The sequence below is a fragment of the Archocentrus centrarchus genome, chromosome 21 (genome assembly GCF_007364275.1).
Source record: "Archocentrus centrarchus isolate MPI-CPG fArcCen1 chromosome 21, fArcCen1, whole genome shotgun sequence".
NCBI lineage: Eukaryota > Metazoa > Chordata > Actinopteri > Cichliformes > Cichlidae > Archocentrus > Archocentrus centrarchus.
Genome location: NC_044366.1, coordinates 34,315,039 through 34,328,239, shown reverse-complemented (window position 1 = coordinate 34,328,239; position 13,201 = coordinate 34,315,039).

Sequence of the window (13,201 nt, the reverse complement as noted above, 5' to 3'; positions counted from 1 at the left end):
GCACACAAATAAATGGATGTGTGTGTGTGTGTGTGTGTGTGTGTGTGTGTGTGTGTGTGTGTGTGTGTGTGTGTGTGTGTGTGTGTGTGTGTGTCATATTGTGCAAAAGCTGTGAAATGAAAACAAATGGGAATCCTAAGCAAGGTGAACATGACTGATGGAGCTGCTCAGAGGAAACAGAAGCATTAGTATGCATGGCAAGTGGTCTGGTTTGGCACACAAGCGGGGTGTGTTTGTGTGTACGTGCACGCATCTGTGTGTGTCTGCGTGTCCGAGCAAGTGTGCATGTGTGTGAGGGGGGGTGGTAGTGGAGGAGCTGGAATGACAAGGCAGATGAGGGGAATGGTGGGATGGAGTCAGTGAAGGTTGACACTGCCAGAACCTGCCATGTGTCATTGATTAACCGCGTAGAGTTGCAATGATTTAGTTGACAAAACATCGCATTAGTGCGATGGATCCAAACGTGTGGGCGTGTGTGTGTGTGTGTGAGTGTGTTTAGATTAATGATCCAGGGAAAAACCAGATACTTGTTGAAATAAAATGAGGTGCCAAAGTGATATGATGCCATTGTTCAGTGTTCTCACGGTGCTATTTGTCTTTTATAACCAGGAGAATGACTGCAATGCTTTGTTGATGATTTATGCAAAAACATTTTGAAGCAGCAATAAATATTAAAACAGAAATCAGGACACTGGCGTGTTTGGTCATTTTGATAGAAAGTGTGGTAACTTTAATTGAAATGTAATATGATTCAGCTGATTAGTGTCATGCCACATAGCTTCAGAGCTTCACAACGAGAAAGTGTTCTAGTTTCCAACAATGAGAGGTACCTTTGTAAGTGTCTATGGTGCAGCTGGAAATGGTTTCATGCACTTTAACTTTATGGACCTTACTCAGCTCTTAAAAGTGTGTAAAAAGTGTGTGTGTGTGGACTCCAGCAATGAGGATTTAAGTTTGTAGCTGAGTCCTTTTCCTGGATCAAATGTGCTCGTTCAGATTGTAAAGACCACAAAACTACATCTTCTGTAGTAAGTTTGCAAAGAAAGTGTGTGTGTGTGTGTGTGTGTGTGTGTGTGTGTGTGTGTGTGTGTGTGTGTGTGTGTGTGTGTGTGTGTGTGTGTGTGTGTGTGTGTGTGCAGAGGTGAATGGGCCAGGTAGACTAGACAAGAGCAATGTTTAGGGAAGTTAAGAGCCGACACTTTTCTCAAACCGGAGCTGGACCTGTTTTATCTCATCATGGTGAGAGAAAGAGGGGAGAAGGGTCCTTGCAGGGACAAGGCCAGACCTAGGGTTGTGTGGCTGGGAGAGGAGGAGGGAGGGTAAGATGAAGCTGCCGCAGGCCCTGTGGCTGTCTGTCTGTCTGTGTGTCTGGGAGCTGTGGAAGACTCTGCTCTTGGGGCTAACTAATTAGGCCATAATTTCAGGGGTGTCTTGAGCTCCCTTTTTGCCTACCGCCGCCACCCCTGGGAGGAGCTGGAGTCGGTGCAATAAGACCCCAGACATATCAATACACACACATGAACATGCATGCCTGTGAAATGATGGATAAGGAGACTTGGGGATTGAGAACAGGAAGTGATGATTTAAACAGAGAGGCAGAGATGCCAGTGACTGAACTCTGCCCTCTCGCTCTCTGAATATGGAAGGAACAGATTAGCTTTGAGATATATGTTTCACATACATGTCCCCAGTACAGAGTCATCAATATTCCATTAGATCAACATCAGATCATATCATTTCTTGAGTTAAGGAGCTTTTCTTTTAGCATATTTCAGCTCATTCTTTGATCTTTGGCTCATTTTGCTATTATGCTTCACACTGTTTGTTTTCCAATTCAGTAAGTGCAGTTTCTTTAAGGCTCTAAAAACCTAAAAATCAGTCATATTACCACTCTAGAGTACTTAAATTTGTAGTCTCCTCTTGACGCCATCCTGGAGGTTTTCACATATGAAAAGTTCCAGAAGTTTCCAAAATGTAAGGAAGGTGAGACATGAGGCAAATCCTGCATGTGGTGATGGGACAGGTGAAGTTAGTTATTGGAGTTTGGCGACTGATTTGGCCCATCCAAGATACTTTAAGGTGTTTAGTATTTGATTGTAGGTAACTGAGTCAACAAACCTCTTTATCTCAAACATATCTCATCAACAACAGACACGATAAACAATATTCTGTGTGACAAACACACATATGATGTGAAAAAGAAAGACACACCAGTGATTCAGTAGCTTGTAGAACCACCTTTAACAGCAATAACTTCATCAGTCTCTCACATCATTGTGGAGGAATTTTGCACCACTCTTCTTCGCAACTTGTAAGTTCATTGATTGCGGTCTTCATTGATTTGTGGGCGTTTGTTTATGCACAGCTCTCTTGAGGTTCCGCCACAGTGGGCTGAGATCTGGACTCAGACTGGGAGAAGTGCAACATCTTCATTGTTTTTGGGTTTTTTCAGCCATTCTGTTGTGCTTGGGATCATCGTCCTGTAGCATTACCCAATGTAGGCCAAGCTTTAGCTGCAATATTGATTACAATACTGTGGCAGAGGAGTCAAGGTGACTCAGTAACTGCTAGGTGCCCAGCTCCTGTGGCTGCATCACTCCTCCACCACTGTGACTGCCAGCTGGTATGAGGTGTTTGAGCTGATGTGCTGTGTTCGGTTTTTGCCAAACATGGTGCTGTGCATTATGGCCAAACATAAATGGTAAATTATATAATGCTTTTCTACTCAGTTTCAGCACTTAACACACTTCCTCACTGCAAGACAACCCCTCAAAACAAGCCATGCTAGTTCACTTTTTTCTAATTGTACTGTCATGAACTTCACGTGCTAACTGAGGCTCGTAGAGCCTCTTGGGTTTTTTACAGTTTCTCTGAGTATTGCACAGTCTGACTATGGGGTGATTTTGCTGGAATAGCCCCTCCTGGGAAGTATCACAGCTATCTTGAATGATGGACTGATGGGCAGCAACAGTTAACACACACACCTGAAGAACAACAAACTGCCAAAACATCTGCTTTTACAGAGGTGCTCACACCTGCTGATGATAAGTTAATCAAGTATATTTGATTATCAGTGCCTGGTTGCTGCTTCCCCTCTTAATTCCTGTGCAGTCCTGTGAAAACTTTCTTTTACATATGGCTGTATATCCTGTGTCCACAAACTCACAAATCATCCCTTTTTACATTAGAATTTGAAGTAATTAATGTTTGCCATCACATCCAGTTGAATAACCTTGGTTTCCTAAAATGTAAACGTTATAAAAACCACTTCAGTTATTGTCTGACTGTCCAGAAACTTTTATATACATAAAAAAAATGAATGTCCACACCACAACCTCACCTACTGGCTCATGATGCCCCTTTTTAAAGTCTTATTTTCATAATTTTGGCTGTTGCCCTGTTTTTTGTTTTGTTTTGTTTTTGGTTGGGGTTTTTTTTTTTGGAGTCTGGACTGACCATGTTTGGATGAGAGGGTAGAGGATTATCAGCTAACACCACTGACTGGTTAGCAAGCAATATTCCTGGAATATATGGACACACTGCACATGCACAAGTGCCTGCTAATTAGTGAACAAATAGTTGATTAAAATACTAATAAAATTTTTGAGTTTCACTCACTTGGGGTGGCTGTGCCTCCGGAGGTAGAGCAGGTCACCTACTAATCGGAAGGTTGGTGGTTCAATTCCTGGGTGCTCCAGGCTGCATGCCAAAGTATCCTTGGGCAAGATACTGAACCCCAAGTTGCTCTGTTAGACAGTAAGCATTTAGCTTAGCTACACATGGAAGCACTTGTATGAATGGGTGAATGCAAACATGTTGTATAAGTGCTTTGAGTGCTCAGTTAGAGTCGAAAAGCGCTATATAAGAACTGGACCATTTACTCACCTAAACTGAAGCACAGCCTTCCCCCGAGGGTACTTTGTCACTGCAGTCATCACTGCAATGACGTCAACCTTAGCCTCGAATCCTATGTAGTCTTGGGAAAAAATGTAACTCGTTTTTCAAGCACACTTTCAAGCAGACCTTAGACCTGCTTCACTATCTCCCATTAGTGGAGGAGAGGTGTAGCAGACCTCCGTCAGTGAAAGCAGTCACCCCCCCCCCCCCCCCCCCCCCCCACAAATAATGGAAACTGTAAGCCTTAATAAAATCTGAGTTATTAGGAGTTATAAAATATTTGTTAAAAATAGTTATGAAGCGATATGTTAGTTTTAGAGGTGAAAACCATCTTTTGCAGCAGGCTGAAAATGTGTTTTTTCTGCTGCAAAGTTGGGCATTTTAAACTGGAAGTCTAGGGAGATTGACTCACTTTTAGAGCCAGCCTCAAGTGGTCACTCAAAGAACTGCATGTTTTTGGAACTTGCACACTGCTTTAATTTGTCAGCTGCGTGATACTGCCTCTGTCTGTGTGCTCAGGATAACTACCTGGTGATTACTGGGGCATTTAGCCACTAAGAAGCAGATATTTACCTGCATGTTGGTAGAGAGCAAAAATAAAGGTAAAAGTGAGTAAATATTGGACTTAGGTGGCCAGAATTATGACTCCAGATGAATGATTGCATTGCTTACATGTGGTGGAGCTATAAATAAAAGTGTCTGCTAGCAAGACACTCTTAACCTTTTAGCTATAATTGAAATTCCCATCTGCAAACAACACCATGAGTCTCTGCGTCTCCATCACCAAGTTTCTCCTCTAACTGTGTGATATAAAAATGCACAAAAGAAATGTGAACATGAAACACATCTGCCTCACTGGCTCCTAATAAAACAGTTAGCTGGCCTTTCAGCCGCACGAGAGGGAGCTCAGCACCATCATCAGCACCAGACATTATCTGACCCTCAACAAAGAATCTCCACAACCTCTTATCTGATCCTCTCTCATAAAGCTCCACATGAGCACTGTCATGGGTCTCGACCAAGGAGGATTTCTCTCATTTTGAGTGGTGTTTTCATTCCCGCGCCAAACAATCCTTGAGGACAAACTGCCCTCTCTGTCTGTGAACTCCAAAGTCCAGCTCATCCCCTGTTCACTAGATTAGATAACCTGGTTTTAAAGGCAGGGATACTGTTTGCTCAGTGACTCCTCTCTGCCCTAATAGCATCTGATCTAATGGGAGATTGCGAGCTGCTTGTTGACAGTGGAGGCCCACGCAGCGTCATGGCAATGGCCAAACAGCACAGGGAAACAAAGCTGGGCTGAGCTTTAGTACCTGTAATTACTGGATAAATATCAGCTTCTTTGCTTAAAACTGCCTGCAATAAATATGTTGCCTTAATTACAGCTATTATATTGTCTGTACTACTTAAAATATGAAGCGCTCATGAAGGCTGCACTGAAGTGGGTCTCTATCTTTATTTTTTTGTACTAAATTATACACAGAGTACACACAAACTGCATTCTTGAGTTGGAATATATAATTATTCACTGTAAAATTTCCATATTTATCAGTACGCATTGAGTCAATGGACTTGTTGCCAGTAGACACTAGCTGTGAGCCTAGTTTCATATTTTTGGGCAAATATGCCCATTTGTTCCCCTGTAAGGCAACACGGGAGAAGAGTGTCATGGCCGGACCCTTTCCAGCAACTCGCAGCAAGCATGTTTATGCCATGTATACACAACATGTAAATGATGGTGCTCGTGGGGTTATATCGCATTGTGTTCTGCATTGGTGAGCTTATTTATATGAGCCTCTGGATGCTTAAAACTTATTGTTCCCACATGCTAGAGTGTCACGGTGATGTAGTGGTTAGCACTGCTGCCCCGCAGTAATAAGGGTCTGGCTTTTCAATCAGCCGGTTGTCTGAGGAGGATTACCTTTTTATTGTGAAGCTTGTCTCTTTCCAACCAAATCCAAACAATTTAAAGTGACCTCTTTTTTTTTAAATGTCTTTTCAAGAACCTGAGAAGACAGTTTGTCACCTTTTACCTTTTAATCAAATCTCATTGTCCTTTAGGCATCTGGCAGAGTCATCTTTTCTGTCTTTTCAGTGAGTTTAAACCAAGTTTTTGAGGGTGACTTTCTTTGTGAGAGGATAAGCTAGACTGAAGGTCGGCACCAAGGTCTCCATCCAAAGCTCGGTGTGGAAAACTCGGCCGTACCTCTGTTGTTTACCTTTTTCGTGCCTTTTGGAGCTTGAAAACTGTGATATTCTGTAATATTCCTCTTTGTTTTGCATGTTCTCTGTGACTATCTCTCTCTCTTTCTCTTTTTCTGTGTCTACCCCTTCATGGCTGAGTGCTTTAGTCCAGGCTCAAGAGGCAGAGGCTGGCCCCGGCCTGCCGAGCATCAGGCTAAGTGCCTCTGACAGCCCACCACACAGTTATTAACTGTGATCCGCCACCACGGGGCCTGGGCAACCCCGCTCTGAGGGGAGGGTCCACCAGAGGGCTCTGCTCTATATACAAAGACTGCTTTCACTTCGCTTGCAGTTCCCTCTGCACTCCTGAGTCCCCCCACTTCCCACATTGGCTAATACATATTCACATCATTTAATATACAGGCATGCACTTTTTCTAATATTTGCTGTCTATGTTGGCTGCTGGGAACCTGATCTGCCAACTATCCACCTCCTCACACTGATTTGTTGCGTAAAATTCTTTTTTGGAGAATATCTAATCTTTAATGAAAGATTACTGGGGAGCACATACACACCAGTGAAACTCACAACCACAGGATGTACAGTGCTACTTCATCAGCTTTATGTCGCTTATGGAATGTCATCCATAGACTTGCGGCTTTCATCCATATAGGTGGTCTGCAGCATTGTTTGTCCTGCGCTCACCCTCCTGTGTCCCAGCCACCCCTTCTCTTCCTCACAGGATGTGGGGAAGCGGAGAACCATCACCCCCTTCAAACAACAACACGACACGGGTCATTAGATGACAAAATTGGGATTGAAATAAATAAATGTTAGTGAGGGGGAGGACAAAGAAAGAGAGAGACGAGGAGAGACAGAAGAGGAGAGAGAGTGAGATCCATAATGACAGTTGACTATGTTTAGCCCCCAGAAAGGCACTGGGATAAACAGCAGCTCGTCCTAGCTAACAGGACGGCTTTAAGTCGCTGAATTGAAAACCCCCAAAGCCACTTTTTCCTGCCCACATCGGCCATAATGAGAGCCCCACCATTCAATTGTTGAATAGTTGAGGCTTTTGCCTTTGAGGTGACTGGCTTTAATATAGAAACACGGCATACACAGTGGAGCAATGGACGTCCCCAGCAGTGTTCAAAGCTGTGGCGGGATAAGGACACGGCTGACATGCATTATTCCCTACAAAAGCTGCCCTTTGTTTGCTTTATGCTCAGATCCCACAAATTGTAGGCTTTGTCCGTCAACATTTCTTATTTCAGTCCTTTTTTTCTCCTCCTTGCCCCCCTCTCTCTCCTGCTGTCCTTCCTGGCCTTGGCATGTGTTTGTGCTTTACTGCATTGATAACTGCAAAACACACGCACACTGAAAACAATGACACCAAAACAAAAGTCTGCTGACCTTTTTGTTGTCTGTCAGTCTGAGATCTGGTCAGCTCAGAGAGGTCAAACAGGGCAGACTAAAGCCCAAGGTTTAGTGTAGATGACCTCTCTGTTGGCAGCTACATTAACAGGTGTTACCTATCCTTCCTTTGGGCAGAATTAGTTAGACACTTTGGGTAGGCTGTATATACAGACAGAGAAAATAATCTAGCGTAAAAACATCACCCTTTTTCCACAGCTAACCAAAGATAAATACAGGCTGGAGAATTCATCGTTATTGAGGTTTTTTGTTTTTTTTTTGCCACAAGTTCTATTGTTAGGAATTTATGGATTTTAGTATTCATTTTAAGCATTAAGCCCTTGAGACGTTAAAAAGGACTTCATCAAAAACTATAGATAAATGCCAGTAAGTGGCTGAAAAATGAGCCGAAGGCAGATATGTTAAAAACTGCAATTCCTCTAATGGCCACATGAGGCTACTTCCAAATATGAGCCAATCCCCATAGCCTCCTGTGTTAAATCAGTGAGAGGAGAGGCTGTATTATTTAGTATCATTTAGTATCCAAGTATCAGATTTTTTTTTTTTTGCCCACCCTGCTTGGTACATAATGCTGTACTTACAGTACTGAAAAGTACCATCGCATTTTCATTTTTGGTATCAAAAGGCACGGTGAGTATCAGATCTGGTAACATCTTTGCTGTGCAGGCCATTGTATGAACAGCCGATCCAAGAAATCTGTGCTTCAGTTTTGGCAAAATTTTTCCATTTTTAAAAATATTTTACTTAGCACCAATTAGCAGATATCAGTGTCTGTGTTGCACCTGTACAGCTTATGGATGTGGCTTACTAACCAACCTAGCTAGCATTAGTTAACTTAGCACCCCATCCTCTCGTCCTAATTTCTGTCCAAAAAATAACAGGAAATAACTCCACAAATCAATGGGTGATTTCAGATGGCTCCATCAGTCTTTTATATATAGTTTATGGTTTTTACAAAGAAACACAAAAGCAAAGACCTTACGTCAAATCATAGCTGAGTTGTTAATACTCCAGAAAGCTTTCATACTCCTCAGCGGATTCCAGTTTCATGTTGTGTTTAAAATTCTTTCAGAAGTTGAATCATTTTTTAGGAGAAAAGTTTCATATTCTGCTCTGAGTAATGCCTCGGCGTCATTTTGAGCCTCTTTACAAACCCTGCGTTTGACAGGTCAGGCACCATTAACCAAGCACACTGCCGAGTCAGAGCAGGTCACAACACCCCTTGGCGCCACCACACACACACACACACCCACACAGAACAGATTGCTCAATTAGCCCTCCTTTAGCCCGTGCCTCTCTTAACCCTGCAGCTACGCTTAGAAGTCATTACACTCAGGGTCAAGTGTGATCCCTGTGCTTATCTGCATCAACAACTGGCAAGTGCAGACCTGCTTTTGCACGCACACACATTTTACACACAAACCTCAAAGGCCTCTGCTGAGCACTGGGAGTAATAAAAAGTGATTTAGTGAGGGATATGATTGAAGAGGCAATGCTGCCCTCATGTGCTCTACAATTTGTAATTACAAGTGGTTAAAAGAGATTATTTGTGGATGGATGGTAAATCCCCAACATAACTCACTCAGGCCTCTGCTCTCAGAACCACATGTCACAGAATGGGTGACCAAAAGTTACCTCATATGCTATCCCTTAAGTTCTCATGTACCTTTCAGCCCTGAAGCGGCGAGATAGTGACATCTCTCCTAATGAGTAACAATTATGACAACAGGAACTGTTTGATATTGTCAGTCTTGAGAAAGCCCAACTGCAGTGAGTGATCCAACTCAGAAACAAGTTTCAGCTTAAACAGCCTGAACCTCAGTGGTGCTATTAGGATGTAGTACCTGGGGAGTTCAGTGTTGAGGTGAAACGTTGAGATGTTTTATCTGAGCTTGATCGCAAAGCCTCTCGTCTCCTCTGCGGAGCCTCATCAGTCTGAAAATGACTAAGGGATGTGTGGTGGGCTGAGAAGGAAACTCCCTTTACCACAACCCTGCTATCTCTGTGGGAGTTCATTATACACACAGACTGGCCACACACATGAACGCACACACACACACACACACACACACACACACACACACACACACACACACACACACACACACACACACACACACACACACAGTCATTCATATGTATGCAATATCCACTGTGGGAGATTATTACACACATGCAGTCTGAGATGTGAACCCTGTGGGGCAGATGTGTACACTATTCACCACACTTTAAACTAACCATTATGAATAGGTTTCTGTGGGCACCCCCAGCCCCACCCGAGCAGACAGACTCCCCAGCAGTGTTCCACCCACAGTGCCTCCACCCACAAGGTGTGGGTGTGCATGTTGGGGGGTGAGGGATAAAGGGATGCACGCAGAAGCTGTTATAGCAAAGCCATAGAGGGGTCATGGGGTGAGAACATGTCAGGGGTTCCCCTGTTATCACATGGGCCACACATACGTGCACATCTGTACAGCTGTGGGGACCTTCACGTGATCTAGCTTTCAATCCTAGAGTTGCACTAACTTTATAATGCTAAGTTCTTCACTACACTAAAACAAACTGCTGTAAAAATACAGAAAATCGGTAATTATCTGTCCTTTATGAATACAGCTGAATACTGCAAAATCTCACAATTTATATTCTCATAACAGTAGCAAGCTACTGTGTAATTTTACAGTATAATACAGTACGTATTTTCTCATTGGTAAGACAAAATATGTTAAAACAAAGTTTAACAAAATCATGAATTTAGTAGTGTTGTTATACTTCAGATATCTTTAGTTCTGGCTTTGATTGTTGGGATGTGGTTTCTAGTGTTTGTGTGACTGAGAAAGGTGTTAAAGTTTAGTTTGCCATGACCAAGACTAAAGCAACAGCCAGCATTCATCTACAGCCTGGTTGTGTTCATTGTCTGCACTCTATTGCCAGAAGTATTCGCTCATCTGTCTTCACACACATATGAACTTGAGTAACATCCAATTATTAAGCCATAGGGTTTAATATAATGCTGGCCCACATTTTGCAGCTATAACAGCTTTAACTCTTCTGGGAAGGCTTTCCACAGGTTTAGGAGTGTTTATGGGAATGTTTCACCATTCTTCCAGAAGCACATTTGTGAGGTCAGACACTGATGTTGGTCGAGAAGGTCAGGGTCAGGGTCTTCCACACCAAACCCGCTCATCCATGTCTTTATGGACCTGCTTTGTGCACTGGTGTGCAGTCATGTTGGAACAGGAAGGGGCCATCGCCAAACGAAATTGTCCAAAATGTCTTGGTATGTTGAAGCATTAAGAATTCCTTTCACTGGAACTAAGGGGCCAAGCCGAACTCCTGAAAAACACCCCAACACCATAATTCCCCCTCCACCAAACTTTACACTTGGCACAATGCAGTCAGACAAGCACCGTTCTCCTGGTGACCACCAAACCCACTCATTCAGATTGCCAGATGAAGAAGTGTGAGTCATCACTCCAGAGAACACATCTCCACTGCTCTAGAGTCCAGTGATGGTGTGCTTTACACCACTGCATCCCATGCTTTCCACTTGGTGATGTAAGGCTTGGATGCAGCTGCTCGGCCATGGAAACCCATTCCATGAAGCTCTCTGCACACTGTTCTTGAGCTGATCTGAAGACCACATGAAGTTTGGAGGTCTGTAGCGACTGACTCTGCAGAAAGTTGGTGACCTCTGCGCACTATGCACTTTAGCAGGTGGCCTAACACTTCATGGCTGAGTTGTTCCCAGTTGCTTCCACTTTGATATACTGTAATACCACTAACAGCTGACTGTGTAATATTTAGCAATGTGGAAAATTCACGACTGGACTTGCTGCACAGGTGGCATCCTATCATTGTACCACGCTGGAATTCTCTGAGCTCCTGAGAGTGACCCATTCTGTCACTAATGTTTGTAGAAGCAGTCTGCATGCCTAGGTGCTTGGTTTATACACCTGTGGACATGGAAGTGACTGGAACACCTGAATTCAATGATTTGGATGGGTGAGTGAATAGTTTTAGCAATATGTAGCTGCATTCTGTTAACTGTGGAACCCCCTCACAGCTTATGATTAAAGAAAGACAAGAGAATGAATTTAGGATACACAGACAAAGACATACATTTAGGTTTTACAGTAAGAAATTATTTATGGGGATTGCAGTAGGAATACTAACAAAGAAGTATTAAACAGTAAAGCTTATGTTCTGCACAGCACATTACTACAGTATTGTAGTGGTTCTTCAAAACTTTGAGGTGCATTTGGACTGTGTGAAAAAGAAAGTCTTCACAGGACTATGCAGCCCTGTGTGACCACCTCTGCAAAAAGCAGACGTTTTGGCAGTTTGCTGGTTTGGAGCATTCAGGTGAGTGTTAACACAATCTTCCTAGGAGTGGATGTCCCAGCAAATTCACCCCAAGGTCAGATGGTCCAATGCTCAGAGAAACTGCAAAATACCCAAGAGCTGCATCACTGCAACAACTGTACAGGCCTCAGTCAGCGTGTTAAATGTTAAAGCCGATGACAGTATACAATGACAGAACAAAGACTGCGCTTTTGAATGTGTTTTCAGGTGAAAAGCCCCTTCTCTCATAGAACATGGCAGCGCACCTTAGATTTGCAATATTGCATCTGAACAAACCACAAGACTTCTGGAACAATGTCCTTTGGACAGACAAGATCAAAGTGGAGATGTTTGTCCAGAATGCACAGCACCACTTTTGGCAAACCCAAATGCAGTACATCAGCACAAACACCCCAGAACAACTGTCAAGGACGGTGGCAGAGGGTGATGATTTGAGCTTGTTTGGCAGTCACTGAGTCACCACGAACTCCTCTGTATACCAAAGTATTCAAGAGTCAGATCTGAGGCTGTCTGACAGCTAAAGCTTGGCCTACATTGGGTCGTGCAACAGGATCCCAAACACAGCAGCAAATCTACAAGAGAATGGCTGAAAAAGAAAAGACAGCGTTGCAATGGCCCAAAGTCCAGACTTCAACCTGATTTAAATTCTGTGGTGGGACCTTAAGAGAACTGTGCATAAATGAATGCCTGCAAATCACAATGAAGTAAAGTAATACTGTAAAGAAAAGTGGGCCAAAATTCCTTCACAATGATGTGAGAGGCTGATCAAGTAATTCAGAAAAGCATTACTTCAGGTCGTTGGTGCTAAAGGATTCTACAAGCTGTTGGATCTTGGGATGTACTTTCTTTTTCACATGACTGCATTATCCTCCTGCAGAATGACTCTTCCTCCTCAAATGAAAACCAGTGACTAAACAGAATCTAGTGCCATGTCTTTTTGGTCAGGGTTGAGTCCATTTGATACAGGTGTCCAACTCCAGAGTAGCAACCCCCCACCCCCCTTTTCCACAAAGTGGAACCCTCTGCCACAATAGAAACTCAGTCCATCTGTAGTTTTATGCTGAGATAGCCTCCCTTTGATTTCAGTAAAAATCTGACTTCTGAAAATGTCACTTACTGAAAATCAGATGAAACATGATGGTATTTCCCACCATCAGAACAATACTTGGCAGCAATGTCCTGTTAAAAATTTGAGCCACAGCCTTCTACCAGGTGAACAATGGCTGCAGGTTGATTTACTCAAACAAGTCAAACACAAGTCAGTCAGACTTTGTCTGTTTTACAAAGGCGTTAACATGGCCAGTGCTATTTACTTAATTTTGTT